This window comes from Apodemus sylvaticus, chromosome X (assembly GCF_947179515.1).
Source record: "Apodemus sylvaticus chromosome X, mApoSyl1.1, whole genome shotgun sequence".
NCBI lineage: Eukaryota > Metazoa > Chordata > Mammalia > Rodentia > Muridae > Apodemus > Apodemus sylvaticus.
The window spans coordinates 24,183,112-24,196,633 of record NC_067495.1 but is presented as its reverse complement, the minus strand read 5'-3'; the positions used below and the strand labels follow the sequence as shown (position 1 = coordinate 24,196,633).

The window sequence follows — 13,522 nt, the reverse complement described above, 5'->3', positions numbered from 1 at the left end:
TATTCAGCTATGTTCACAGCACCACTGCTTAGTAATCAAGATATTAAAACAACATAAGGATCCCAGAGCAGGTGATAAAAAAAAGTGTGGTGTATACGCTCAGTAGAATATCATTCAGTATAGAACATATGAATTATAATACATTGTAATATAAATAAGATTTTGAAATCTTTATGGAAAATTAAATCAGCCAGATACAAGAAGATAGGTATTGCATAACTCCATGTAAATAGGGATCCTAGAATAAAAAAAAAATATGGAGACAGAAAAGAGAACAGATGCTATTGGAATATAAAAGCAGGATAAACAAATACTTATTACTTATCATGTAAAACTAACCAGTGGCCACATGAACCTTCTAACTTTGCATTATTTAAGGTAATGAATGTAATTAAAGTGTGGACTCAACAGTACCTGGAAGCCTTCATTCAAGCAGTTGAATGTCTATGTGTACTTTTAATAAATTGTGACCTGGCTTAGTGGCAGACACTATCTTAGAGTGACAATGAGCTGTATAGAAAATGTCTTTTGAGGGTTGTCCTGCCTTGCTTTTGCCAACTTTGCACAAATTATCATTATCTGAGGGAATAGAATGCCAATTGAGAAGATATTGCTATAGATGGGCCTATAGACAAGTCTGTGAGAGTATTTATTTTTTGACTGATGGTTGATGTGAGAGTACCCAGATAACTATGCGTAGTGGCATGCCTGGCAGGTGGTACTGGGTCATGTAAGAGAATATGCAAAATCACCCATGGAGAACAATCCAGCAAGCAGGTTTCCCTCATGGTCTTTGCTTCAGTTCCTATTTCCAGGTTCCTGTCTGAGTTCCTTTCCTCACTTCCCTCAATGATAGACTGTGGCCTGGAAGTGCAAGCTAAATAAAGCCTTTCCTCCCCCCAAGTTGGTTTTGGTCAGAGTAGTACAATGCAGTAATAAAACTAAATTAAAGTGAGTGTGTGTGGGGGGGGGGGGTCAGTACCAAAGTCATGGAAACAGAAAGTGGCAGATAAGTGCACAACACTATGGATGCTACTAAATGATAAGTCCAAAATAGCCAAAGCAGGACATCTTGTGATGAATGGTCACTTAATAGAAAGAAGAGAGTCATAAAATGTCTAATTTAAACCAATGTCCACAGAAAGTTCACAGTAAGATATGCTATGAAAACACATAATCGGTGGCATTCTTGAAAACTTTTTGAAATAATAAGATTCTATATCATTCTTTAGTTTCAGACAATGGATGAACCTGACCTAATATTTTACAGTACACACTTCTGTTGTGAGGCAGAATTGCCATACTATGGAGGTAATTATTAGTGATCCAGTTATCCAGTAAATAGCCCCATACACATGCACATTGGAAGCAACCCTAACTGAATCAGTGGGCTATTAGAAAGATGAAAAGGCAGGGAAGTAAGAAGGGGACATGTTGCCAAGAAGTTTCCAGAGGGTGTGGGAGGGGGCATAAGAGAGGGGAATAAAGGGCAAATGTGGTCAAAATATATTCTATAGATGTATACAATTGTCAAAGAATAAATAAAACCTTTTTTAAAAAATTAAAAGAAAACTAGAAGAACATTAGACAATTTTTTTGGTGTCTTTTAAACCTACTTGATGAAGTAGTCACGTCCATCTCGGTTTGTCATCATCTCCCATCCATAGGGTGGCACCTGGTTCAAGCCCCAGGTTCCTGAGGGAGGTGGCCAGCCCGAAGACTTAGTCCTGTGGCTGGAAAACAAAGAAAGCATCATCACCTCTGATTCATGAACATATCTTTTGGATTACTAAACAAGGGCATATCTCTTATATATCCTCTACATTGTGAGCTGCATACATAACTGATCATATAGCAACTATAAGGAATGCCTGTATCTGATAGCATGCTAGACATTTTGCATGCAACAGAACACTTACTTTGCACAGAATACACATGAAGGAAGTATACCCACACTAATATGGATACGAAGACAATGGTTAGAAAAATTAAATAATTTTATTGTGGAAAGCTTCAATCGAAAATTCTGTGTAGTTCTGGACATGAGATACATATTTAGATATGACAGAGATTCAGAGATTTTGAGCACATACATAGATTTCATATTGCCATATAAAGAAGAACACATGAAGATAAATCAATGTTTTATGGCTTTTAAGGAAAAAAGCAAACTGAAGTTTTCTAGATTGCTGTTACAAAAATATAAAATGTATACTCATAGTAAACATATGCCAAGCAAAATCAGTTATTAAACATTAAATTAAGCCTCACTGTTAACTCATAACAAATATCTACATCTCATCTTTTCCACATTATAAGGTCCCCAAATCAGTTTGCCTGTCAGAACAGTGAAAGACTAGAATGTGTTCTATATATTTGTCTTTTAAAATCAAAAGGAACAGGCCACAATTCCTGGTGACAAGCCACTGTGATAGGCAGCATTACACACACCCAATCTCTAATTGGAGACCTGTAGCCAGTTTCTAAAGAGATCACCAACTGCTGGCTTGTACACTTCATCCCTGTCTTCCCATGAACGCCCAACACTTCTTCAGTCCTTACCCATGATTCTGGAAGGAAGGAAAGAAGGTCATTTTAACTTTACTCCACATCCTCTGTCATATGGTTCCTTAGATCAAAGAGAAGTAGTTCATTTGATAGGCAGCCTCTAAGATCCTGGAGTGGCTCCAAAGGCCAGATTGTCACCAACAAATGTGAGCAGGCAAAGAGCAGTGATGATGTTTGCAAGCACTCAGAGTCAGCGCTGCAGCAGCCACCAGAGAGCCCTTTATACCAAGGTGAGATGAAAGAAAAGCAGCCTGGAGTGTGAGTGCAGGCAGGGCCTGGATCCCACTTGTCCTCTGCCTCCCTGCCCCAGCCTCTGGCATGGGATGCAACTTGCTAGCTTTCAAGCAGCCTGTTGCCCTTCTAAGGTGAGTAACCAAAGTAACCTCCTCTCAATGCTCTTGCCCTGTCACCACATCCCTCCAAACAGTGACTCAGTGTCAAGGGATGGAAGGCCATTTCCTGTGACTCCTCAGCAGCACAGGAAGATTTGCATAATTTAAACCCCCTCCTATTTCTTTTCCCTAAGTTCCTTTTGGTCTCATGACCACCTCCAATAAAGAGCATGGATCAAAAGTATTCACAAAATCAATAGAGGTCTGGTAAATTTAGAATGCCACCGTAGGACCATTTCTTGCTCACTATTAAAAGAAATGACAGGGCCACCTCTTTTGTTTCCCTGGCTTATGCAAATGTCAGCAGTGGCAATTTCCTCTGGTGATTTTGAAGAAAACAAAAAACCTGCTATTTCCCCCAGGTGAGAGAACACTTGGACTCTACCCTGAAGTACTATAATAAACAAACAAGCAAAAAATCCCCACCATAGTTCTCTTATATCAGCAGGGAGCACATTTGGAAAGCTCTTTAAGATGGGACCAAGGAAACAAGTTCTTAGAGGCACCAATACAGTCTATTCAGTTGTTAAAACTTTCCCCCAAAGCTGGAGTATACTTAGAGAAGGAGGGACACAAAGACTCTTCTTCACTTTGGAAGGAAGCTTACCTACAGAGATGCTACAATTTACCTTGGAATCCCAAATTATATACTGTGTACCTCTTAGCCCCCTTAGTCAGAGGAAATGTCTTTTTGCCCCCTTTGGTTTTTCTGTCTTGGCCCCTTTCCACATCCATAACATAAAATACTAATCACCTAAGGAAAGCACAGGCTTCCTAATGCAATTGAAATGTCAAATACAGCATTTTAATGAGGAGCTGCAGGAAGTTTGGATTATATTTTATTTGCTGAATTTCATTATAATCCACATTTTGTCCTGAGTAGGATGGCCACAGAGTAGGAAATAACCCTTCTGTAAGATGTTTTCAAATAATGTCTTTTGGTAAAATGAAATGGCAGCACCAGAAAACCACTGCTAGACTACATCCAGAACAGTAACAGCACATGCACTAACTGTGATCCTTTAGGTCAAGGGGCACCAAAAAAACCTATGGACTAATTAAAATCAGACATAGATATAACCACCTGTTAATGAGTTGATGTAAAACTATGTGGGTTGGAAAGGCTTCTGTAGAACTGAGAAAATTAGAAGTGTAGGAAGAACAAACAAAAACACTTGTAAAGAATCTATCAACAACAGAATTGAGAAAAATCAACAACAGATGTCAGAACTAGAAAGGGGTTCCTCTGCAGTATGAGAACTGAGAATTCCACTTTAATAGATTATATGGCCATGGGAGATAGTGAATCCTCTACTGCTAGGTGAACAAAAGTTCTGGGAATCTCCTTCCACTGCACTACTCCCAAGTGACCCTGTTCTCACAATTCTGGCACAATCTTTTCTGGCCAGTATTTTTTTTTTTTTTGTACACTTTAAAACAGGAGCTCCGTCCATATCTCATGCTGTCCTAGAACTCTCTATTGTAGCCTAGGCTGATCTTGAATGCACAGTGATTCTCCTGGCTCATCTTCCTGAGTGTTGGGACTATAGGCATGTGGCACCATGCCTGGATCTACAAAGAATGGTAAGAGGTAGCTCTAGGAGGATAGCAGAGTATGACAACATGCAAGGAAAAACAGTGGATGTTTTGACTGAACGAATTAAGACATTATGATCAGTTCCTTAGAAGGGGGTCTGGCAACTGTGGTAACACCATGCAGAAATATTCATTTGGGACAATAATGGTGCAAGTGGATGCCTGTGAGAGATTTACACCCTTCTTCCCCTGACTGTCTCAGAATGAATTTATTCTGTGTTCTTAGGTCCAATCACAGGCACTGGGGCCATTATAAAACGTCCTCCTTTGAAAGGTTTTACTTTTCCTGTCCAAGAGTACCTCAGTCTCAAGATTTATTTCTGAGAGCCTAAAGACTCTCTTAAGCAGGATTCTAGCATTTCTGTTGAACTTCCACCAGTGTTGCAAATGATGGTACGCGGCCAGGGCCTGCTGACATTATTTGCAGTCTGGCATCACCATTTTCAGGAAACTCCATTAAGTTAGAAATTTCCATACACAGTTTTAAAGCAAACCTTTATCTGATGCAACACTTGGGCAATGTTGATATCCAGTCAAGGAATTGCCAGGTTACAAATAGTCTCTTTTTATTTATCCTCCTTAGGACCTGTGTCTGTAAGAGGTCTCATGTCAGTGTTAGAACATTACCTCTGCAGAGTAATTAGTATAGGATGGTGCCTCAAATAAAAAGAGTGTAGCACTCAGAATGGGGAAAGAAGGAGAGACTGTCAATTTTCCCTCCCAGTCTGACAAGAAAAGGCTGAAACCAGCAGTAACGGCTCCCCATAAACTTAGAAGTTATTGAGCTCAACCACTTCCAAGACAGAAGGAAAAAAAAAAACTCTGTGATCTAGGGTACAGTGGGCCAGTTTCCTATTTTCCCAGGAAAAGCCTTGAGATCCTCACAACCCTAATGTTCTGCAAGCCCTATCTGAGATCATGGCTGTGTGAACCACTTTCAAACACTTACCTCAGCCTTAAAAATAGCGACCTACATTGTCAAGGCTATTTAAATCACTCCAGAAACTTCCCTAGACTGACTGAACTGGTTTGCAACTTTGATTTTCACTCATCCATTGTTTGCACCAGACAGAAACTATCCATGAACAAAAAAGATATTCGTACTTTTGGTGAAAGAAGCGCAACTATGAATGGGTTAGACAAAGTTGGAGAACTATTGGTGAGAAGATGACTGATAGAAGTAACTGATGCTTGCCCGCTGTGTGTCTGTCTCTGCTTGCTGAACGGAATCTCTATGATCAGTCCATCCTAAGGAAGGGTGAGCTCTTAGAAACCACCATCAAGCAGTCCAGGCTATTTGATTTTTTGGAATAGCTCATCAGCCATCATCAGAAAGGGCTCTGAAATCAGGTTCCAAAGAGTTGAGTCAAATAGATGCAAATCCTGCCTTTTATTAGACATGTGATCTTTTGGTCAATCCAACTCTACCTTGTTTTCCTCACTTACATAGGTAAATTATTCTAAGTAGTTCTCAAACCAGGGTAGTTTTGCCTCCAAAGGAAATTAGCAGTATCTGGAGACATTTTTGGTGGCCATAGGTAGGAAAAAGTTGTTATGTTTTTCTTTGTTTTAATGGCTAGAGGCCAGGGATGCTGCTAAACCAGGCATCCCCAAGACTGGAGAGATGACTGGGGTATTAAGAATACTTGCAGAAGACCTATATTAGCTTCTTACTACCCATATGGTAGCTCCCAACTACAATTTGTAGCAAAATCCTTTCAGTCCTTCTGTGTCAGTCTCATGCATGCTATAAATACATTTGGAAGCCAACATGCTTTCCTGGGAAACTAGATCTTTGGGGAGTATATAAAATGCCATGTTTTATACAGACTGTTTTGGGTAAAGAAACAGGACAGTAGATGAGAGCCCAGCTGGAACTCATTCTAAGCAAAATGGCTGCTGATATTAATAGTGAATAAGAAGATTACCCAAGGTTGACCCCTGCAGCTTCCTACTCCAAGGCCCAAAGCATCTTCATTGCCACAATTAAGAGGGATGAGAGCTCATGAGCTTCTTCATATATTTTGTAATAATTATATAGGACTGGCAGCCAACATTTCATTGCAGTCTTTGAGACTTGCAGAGAACTAAATTTTTATCTTTTGCAAATATGAACAAAGCAGAGACTTATCTATTTGATTATTCATCCTTGACATTGAGTGGCACTATGAAAAATACAACGAAAGAAATATTGACCCTGGATCTTATCATTCTTACTTATGTGAACTCACAGAAATTATTTTGCAGATGAACCCAAGGTTATACAGTGTTGCATACGGACATATAAAATGGAAAGCATTTTCCCATTTATTTTTTCTGTTAAGATTAGTAGCTAGGTATTGTCTAGCTATGTCCCCCAAATTAAAACTTTCTTCCTAAAGGAATAAGTGAAGGTCATGATGACTTTAGAAAGTAGAGGAGATCTACACAGTTCAGAAAGTAAAGAATACTTATAAGTCTCGAGGAGTTCCTGAAAATGCCAAAGTTTCCAAGTGTTCCCTGAGTTTACGTAGTAGTAACAATTGCCAGAGAGCAGAGACACTCTGCCTGGTCAGCTGCACTCACATCATGTATGAAACTCTAGGGATATAGCAGTTCTGAATCATTGCCTAGCCTGGGGTGGGCTTTTGGGTGATGTAGCTGGATTAGAGTCAACCATGCTACCAGAAAGAGTGCCCTACCTGGTAAGCAAGCCCAATGTACTCACTTGTTCACTAAGATAGATTTGGGTTGGTTAATTTCTTTCATTTGTTCCTTGTTTCCCATGTGGGATGAATAGATGGGTATTTATAGCTCACCAGAATAATTCAAGGGACATTGGGTTATGGTATCCAAATTCACCAGATACTGCCAATTATCCTCCAACATCAGCTTGCATTTGAGGTAGCTATTATTCATGCTTGGCTCTAGATTCACATGCAAAGGAGTTAAGGGAAAAGAGAAAAGACAGGGAGAAAGGAAAATTAACAACAGAAGATGGGTCTAGATAGATTTTAAAAGCTCCAAGTTTTGGTGACAGCTCTGATCCTTTTGTGGTTCTCATGGTATACTCTGCTGGAGTATACTGTTGGAGAAGGACCCTCATCCTGACCCTTAGGGATGCTTGTCCTGTAGTCTGCTATCCCCGATCAGAAAAAAAAGACATGACTGACAGGTCTGCTAGGTGCTGTCTGTCACACTGTCCATTCATAGACATGGCCTAAATGTGATTGCATTGTTCTCTACTTCTGAGCATCACTGTCCTCTTATGCAGCCTTCAATGTAGCACTAGGACATTTTGATTTCACATAACAGGTAGCAGCTCACTTTCCTATGACACTTTATGGGTAATCTTCAGCAGATACACTGGAGGAAAGCTATGCCATTCAGGTCACTAAAACATCAAAGCCATCTAGACAGAAGCATGCTGCCAAACATTTAGAAAGACGTCACTTCAGTTGTGACAAGGAGGGCATGGAAGTACAATGAAGAAGTAAAACACGCTTTTAAATACTCATGCCAAGCCTTTTGAAAGCACATCATCTCAAGTACATTTGTCACAAAATCATTTTAGTTAAGGAGAAATTTACTATGACTCAAGAGCTTAACTATGGTATTATGACATCTGAATGTATAGTCTGACAATGGCATTAAACATTTTTTTCTGATCAGTTGTGTCTGCTCCATTATACAATTTATTAGCCTACATTATCAAACCACTTATGAGAAGACTTTCAGATAAGACAGTCAGACCTGTCTTATCCTATGCTTCCTAATCCAGGAAAAGGAAATCCAGTCTAACTGGTTCTCCTTCCAAAAATTTAGGCAAGCAAGCCAAAGCTTTATGTGTTTTTAGATAGGGTCTCTTACTCTTTAGCCCAAACTAGCCTTATACTATTGGTGGTCCTACTTCCATAGCTTCCTGAATGCTGGGATTACAGGTATGAGCCATTATACCCAGTTTAAACTTCAGTTTATAAATAGTACTGTGCCAGTCCCAGGAAATCTGATGGGACTGAGGACAATTTCTAGAGTAACTGAGTATTATACACACAGGAGTCTTTATTAAAGCCACATACCATCCTACTTTGAATTCAACTTTGGCAAAGTACTCTTAGATGTTTTAGATTACTGAATTCTTCAGAGTCTAGAAAGGTAATGATAAGTTACCTTGAATTGTCCAGGAGAAAAGGAAAGCAAGTTTTCATATTTGAAAGAGCAAAAGGATCCCAGATTCAATCCCTACTACTAACCTCCCTCCCAAAAGTTTATTATTAAGGCTTGGATATAGCTCAGTTAATAGGGTATGGCCTTGTATGCAGGAAGGGAAGCTCAGGATTCAGTTCCCAGCACTGCATACACCAGGGTGTGGTGATGCCTGAATCTAAATCACAGCACCCAAGAGGTGGCGACAGGAAAGTTAGTACATAGTTCAAGGCCATTCATGACTATATAGTGAGTTTAAGAATGGCTGGAACTAGAAAAGGGGAAATCATTTGAAATGTAAATAAAAAATATATTGAATAAAAATAAAATAAAATAAAAGAATGTAGAAAATAAAAAAAAAGAATGGCTGGAGCTACTTAAATTATCCTTGACAATTACCCTTGACAATCATTACTTTTTTTTTTCCTCTAAAAAGTTAAGTACTATATTAAAGGTAATATCTGGGTATAACTGAGGTGGTCAACCACAGTTGCTATCATTACTTCTCCCGTGCATAGTTAACAATCTATAACAAACACTGAGTGACTAGCATGTACCATGTACTGTTCTGACTGCTGGAAAATAATCCATAAAGAAGGAGTCTGGGGAGATGTCTGTGTATATGAGCACTTGCACTGCAAGCATCAGACCTGAGTTTGAATCTCCACCACCCCTATAAAAACCCAGGCATGAAAGTCTCAGTGAAACAGTATTTGGCAAAACCAGAACGGGGAACTGGGAAGGGGTGGGAGGGAGGACAGGGGAAGAGAAGGGGGCTTACGGGACTTTCGGGGAGTGGGGGGGGGCTAGAAAAGGGGAAATCATTTGAAATGTAAATAAATTATATCGAATAAAAAAATCATTTGAAAAAAAAAACTATGGAGTGGTAAAAATCAATTGGCTCGCATTTTGCGGGCTCTTGATGCTAAGGAATGATTGGTTGGTGATTCATGAGCTTTGTTGTGAACTTATAAAAGCTGTCCCAGTTCTGCACTTGGGGTCCACAGTCCTCTACTCCTGTGCGGTGTACGGCTATGGAACCCAGAATTCTGGAATAAAGAAATCCTCATGTTTTTGCATCATGACCAAAAAAAAAAAAAAAAAAAAAAAAAAAAAAAAAAAAAAAAAACCCAGGCATGGAATTACTTAATATACCAGCATTATAGTCTATCCTAAATGGCAAGCTTTTGTTCTCTCAGAGACCCTGACTAAAGGAAAGAAAGTGGAAAGCAATAAGGAAGACTCCTGCCTCTTCCTTCGCTCTGGTCTCTGCATGCCTTTGTACAAGTGCACACACCCACACACTCACAAGAATGTACCACACATGACACATGTGCATGTGCACAAGTACACACACACACACACACACACACACACACACATACACACACACCAGAAAACAAAATAGAAATGGAAATCCAGAACTTCTGATTCTAAAAATAAGCATCTGCAATTATCACATCCAACTCTTTCCAGCCTAGCATCCTACTGATTTTTATAAGGTATTTAAACCAACCTCGCTATAATTTTTGGGACACACTCTTACTATTTTTGTGTTTTTGAGTTTTTGTTTATTCTGTTTTCTTTCTTTTTAATGCTCTACCCACCTGCATCCCCTCCTTCTCTCCTTTCATAGCTGTCACCTGCAAGGAGGAAACTTTAGTTTAAAAAACCCCCCAATCAGATCTGCTTCTGAGGATTGTGATGTGATCTTTTCTTGATTGTTGATAGAAGTAGGAGGGACTGGCCTGTTGTGGGCAGTGCCATCCCTGGACAAGTAGTCCAGCATGGGTGGTATAAGAAAGCAAGTTGCACAAGCTATAAGAAGTGAGCTAGTCCAGCCAGGAAGTGGTGGTGCATGCCTTTAATCCCAGCACTCTGGGAGGCAGAGGCAGGTGGATTTCTGAGTTCAAGGCCAGCCTGGTCTACAAAGTGAGTTCCAGGATAGCCAGGGCTACGCAGAGAAACCCTGTCTCAAAAAAGTGGGCCAATAAGCAGTGCTCCTCCATGGTTCCTGCTTCTGTTCCTTCTTGAGTGCCTCCTCTGATTTCCCCCAGTGATAGTCTATCAATGTGAAGATGAGATACACCTTTTTCTTTTCCATGTCGGTTTGGGCAGTTTTTATTTGCTTGTTTTGTTTTGTTTGTTTTTGTTTGTTTGTTTTAAATCCCATAAATAGAAAAGCAAACCAGAACCTAGTCAATTGTGATTTCTTTAATAGCAAGAACCTATCTGCTTTAGCTTCAAATCCTTGGAGTTCACATTGTCCTGATAACAGTAAATTTGCTAATCTGATACATGAGTTTGTCCAGCTTAATTAAAGTTTTATAAAGGAATACAAAATTGGACAGAAATGAAGGGCAGGAGAGGTGGCTCAGGAGTTCAGAGCACTCTTTCAGAGGACCTGTGTTAAATTTTCAGCTTTTACATGGCAGCTCACAATCATCCTTAAGTCCAGTCCCTAGGGCTCTGATGTGCCACTCTGGTCTCCATGTGCACCAGAACTGAACAACCCATCCACATAAAATAAAACATTTTTAAAATTAGACAGAAATGGGAAGTTCAGCATTACTTTTAGAGAGGTGATTTAAATACATGGAAGGAACAACCCTTCAATCTTACTCATGGTTAACAAATGGCATCTTTATCACTGGTAGAAGAGAAAACACTGACAGACATGAAGCACTATGATTCCTCACCCATAAGTTCAGTAATAGCCAAACAAGCTGGGTCTAAAATAGCTGCTACTTTTTACATTAATAGTATGTGTAGGATGTGGCACCTGAACACAGTGTAGTAAAAACACTTGTTTGAATGAATACACAGTTGTCAAGTTGAGGGCATTTTCCAAATAGAGCAATATGACAGAGAGCTCGCAGGCAGGTCTAGAATTTTTAAGCATACAAGGTCAGCACTATTCTCAATAGAATGCATTGTGCCACCATTCCTGAAAGCCCCATGATTAATGTGAGTATAACAACTCAGAAGTCTCAAGGGAAGACAAAAAGTCTAAAATATTCATTTTGTACTATTTTTTTAAATTTTACTTTTAATTTTAATACTAATGGTCAGCTTTTCAGTGTTTGCCAATTTCCTTGAATGTAAGTTTATTTTTCTTTTGCCAGGATTAAAGTACTTGTATGCCTCTCCAAAGAAAATGAGTTCATGGTCCCAGCTATGCCTGCTTGTTTTTCCTTATTTTGAGAAATTTCAATCACGTAAAAACATTAAAAATAGAGTCCCATAAACATCCTCATGATTTTGCGTTTTCCAGGGACAGTTTGTCTCTATATAGCCCTGGCTAGCCTGGAATGACTTATGTACACCAGGCTGACCTCACACTCACATCTGCCTTTCTTTGTCTCCTGAGTATTGGGATTAAGAGCATGTGTTACCAGGCCTGACTAACAAACTTGTGTTTTTCAATCATGATTTCCGTTTCTGGAGTTGGAGAGATGACTTAGGGGGTAAGAGGGTCTTGCTGTTCTTCTAGAGGACTAATGTTTGTTTCCTAGCACTCAAATCAGGTGCTCACAACCACCTGTAACTCCAGCACCCTCCTCTGACCTGCACAGGCACCTGGACATATGTCTACACATCTACCAGTAGACAAACCTATATTGGGGTGTGTGTGTGTGTGTGTGTATGTGTGTGGGTATTGTGTGTGTGCATGTGTGTATTTATGGTGTATATGTATAGGTATACATATAAATAACAATAAGATAAATCTTTGTTTTTTGTTAAAAGAACTCTGGTTCTTATGAGGAATGATTTTTACACTCTTAACGCCAAGATCCCCTGTCAATGGCCGGTGGTCTCAGTAATCACTAATTTTGCTAAGTAAACAGAGATATGACTATTGATAACTACCTTATAGAGCACAAAGTTCCTCTCACAAGAGAATGTTCCTGCTTCAAATGGCAGCTGTGTATAGGCTGAGCAGGTCTGACCTACCAAATCAATCAGGTCGCATGTAACTTGTTCCCTTTTCCTTATAAATTTATTCTCTATTTCTATTCCATCCGAGCACTCCTTTAATCTTTTATCTGTACTTGAAATGTTAGATTGTAACCAGAATGCATCACTCTGAATCCACCAGGTCAATCTTGTTTAAAACTGCAATAGCGCGTCCATTAGATTGAATGTTGCTATAATATTATCAAATGTATAGACCATGTCCAAATCTTCCCAATTACTCTAATAATATTCTTTTGAGGTACATATTTGAATCAGCATCCAATCAAATTTGATGCTTTGCATTTATGTGTCTTGTCTCTTTCTTTAATGGTGTTTTAAATGTGCAAAACTATTAGAATCTGAGTACTTCACAAAGGGGAAATATGATTTTGCCCTTCAAATCTCAGCAATGATGATGGCAGTTTATAAACCATGGTTATTCAAAAGTACATGCTGAAGCATACTGTGCTTGTCAAAGTTAATTGTCAAACAACTACTGTTTGTTAATGGAGCTAATGTGCAAGTCATTAGAATGTTTATACAAAGCATATAATAATTTTGGATAATATAAATGATAGAAAGGGGCCATACAGATAACATTCAGAGTTGTTCAGAGGGCAAAATTCAAGACAGAAACATAAACTGACAGTTCATCATCATTAAGATGTGGAAATGTGGTGGATAACATTTTATTGTGAATTTGACAGGACCCAGGAAAGGAACCTCTAAGCATTCCAGGAGTAATTATATTGATGAGGTTAATTTATATAGGCAGACACATCTTAAGTGTTGGTAGCACTATTCTCTGAGGTTGGGTTCCATGG

At 39.2% G+C, this 13,522-nt stretch overlaps 1 long non-coding RNA gene across 1 annotated transcript in view; it reads right to left on the bottom strand.

Moving 5' to 3' along the window:
• Positions 1-1,622: 1,622 nt before the first annotated feature.
• Positions 1,623-13,522, bottom strand: part of LOC127675646 (uncharacterized) — a 217,022-nt gene continuing 205,122 nt past the window's right edge. Inside the window, exon 3 of the long non-coding RNA XR_007975500.1 lies at positions 1,623-1,733. This is a non-coding gene — a long non-coding RNA (uncharacterized LOC127675646). The remainder of the gene's footprint in view (positions 1,734-13,522) is intronic.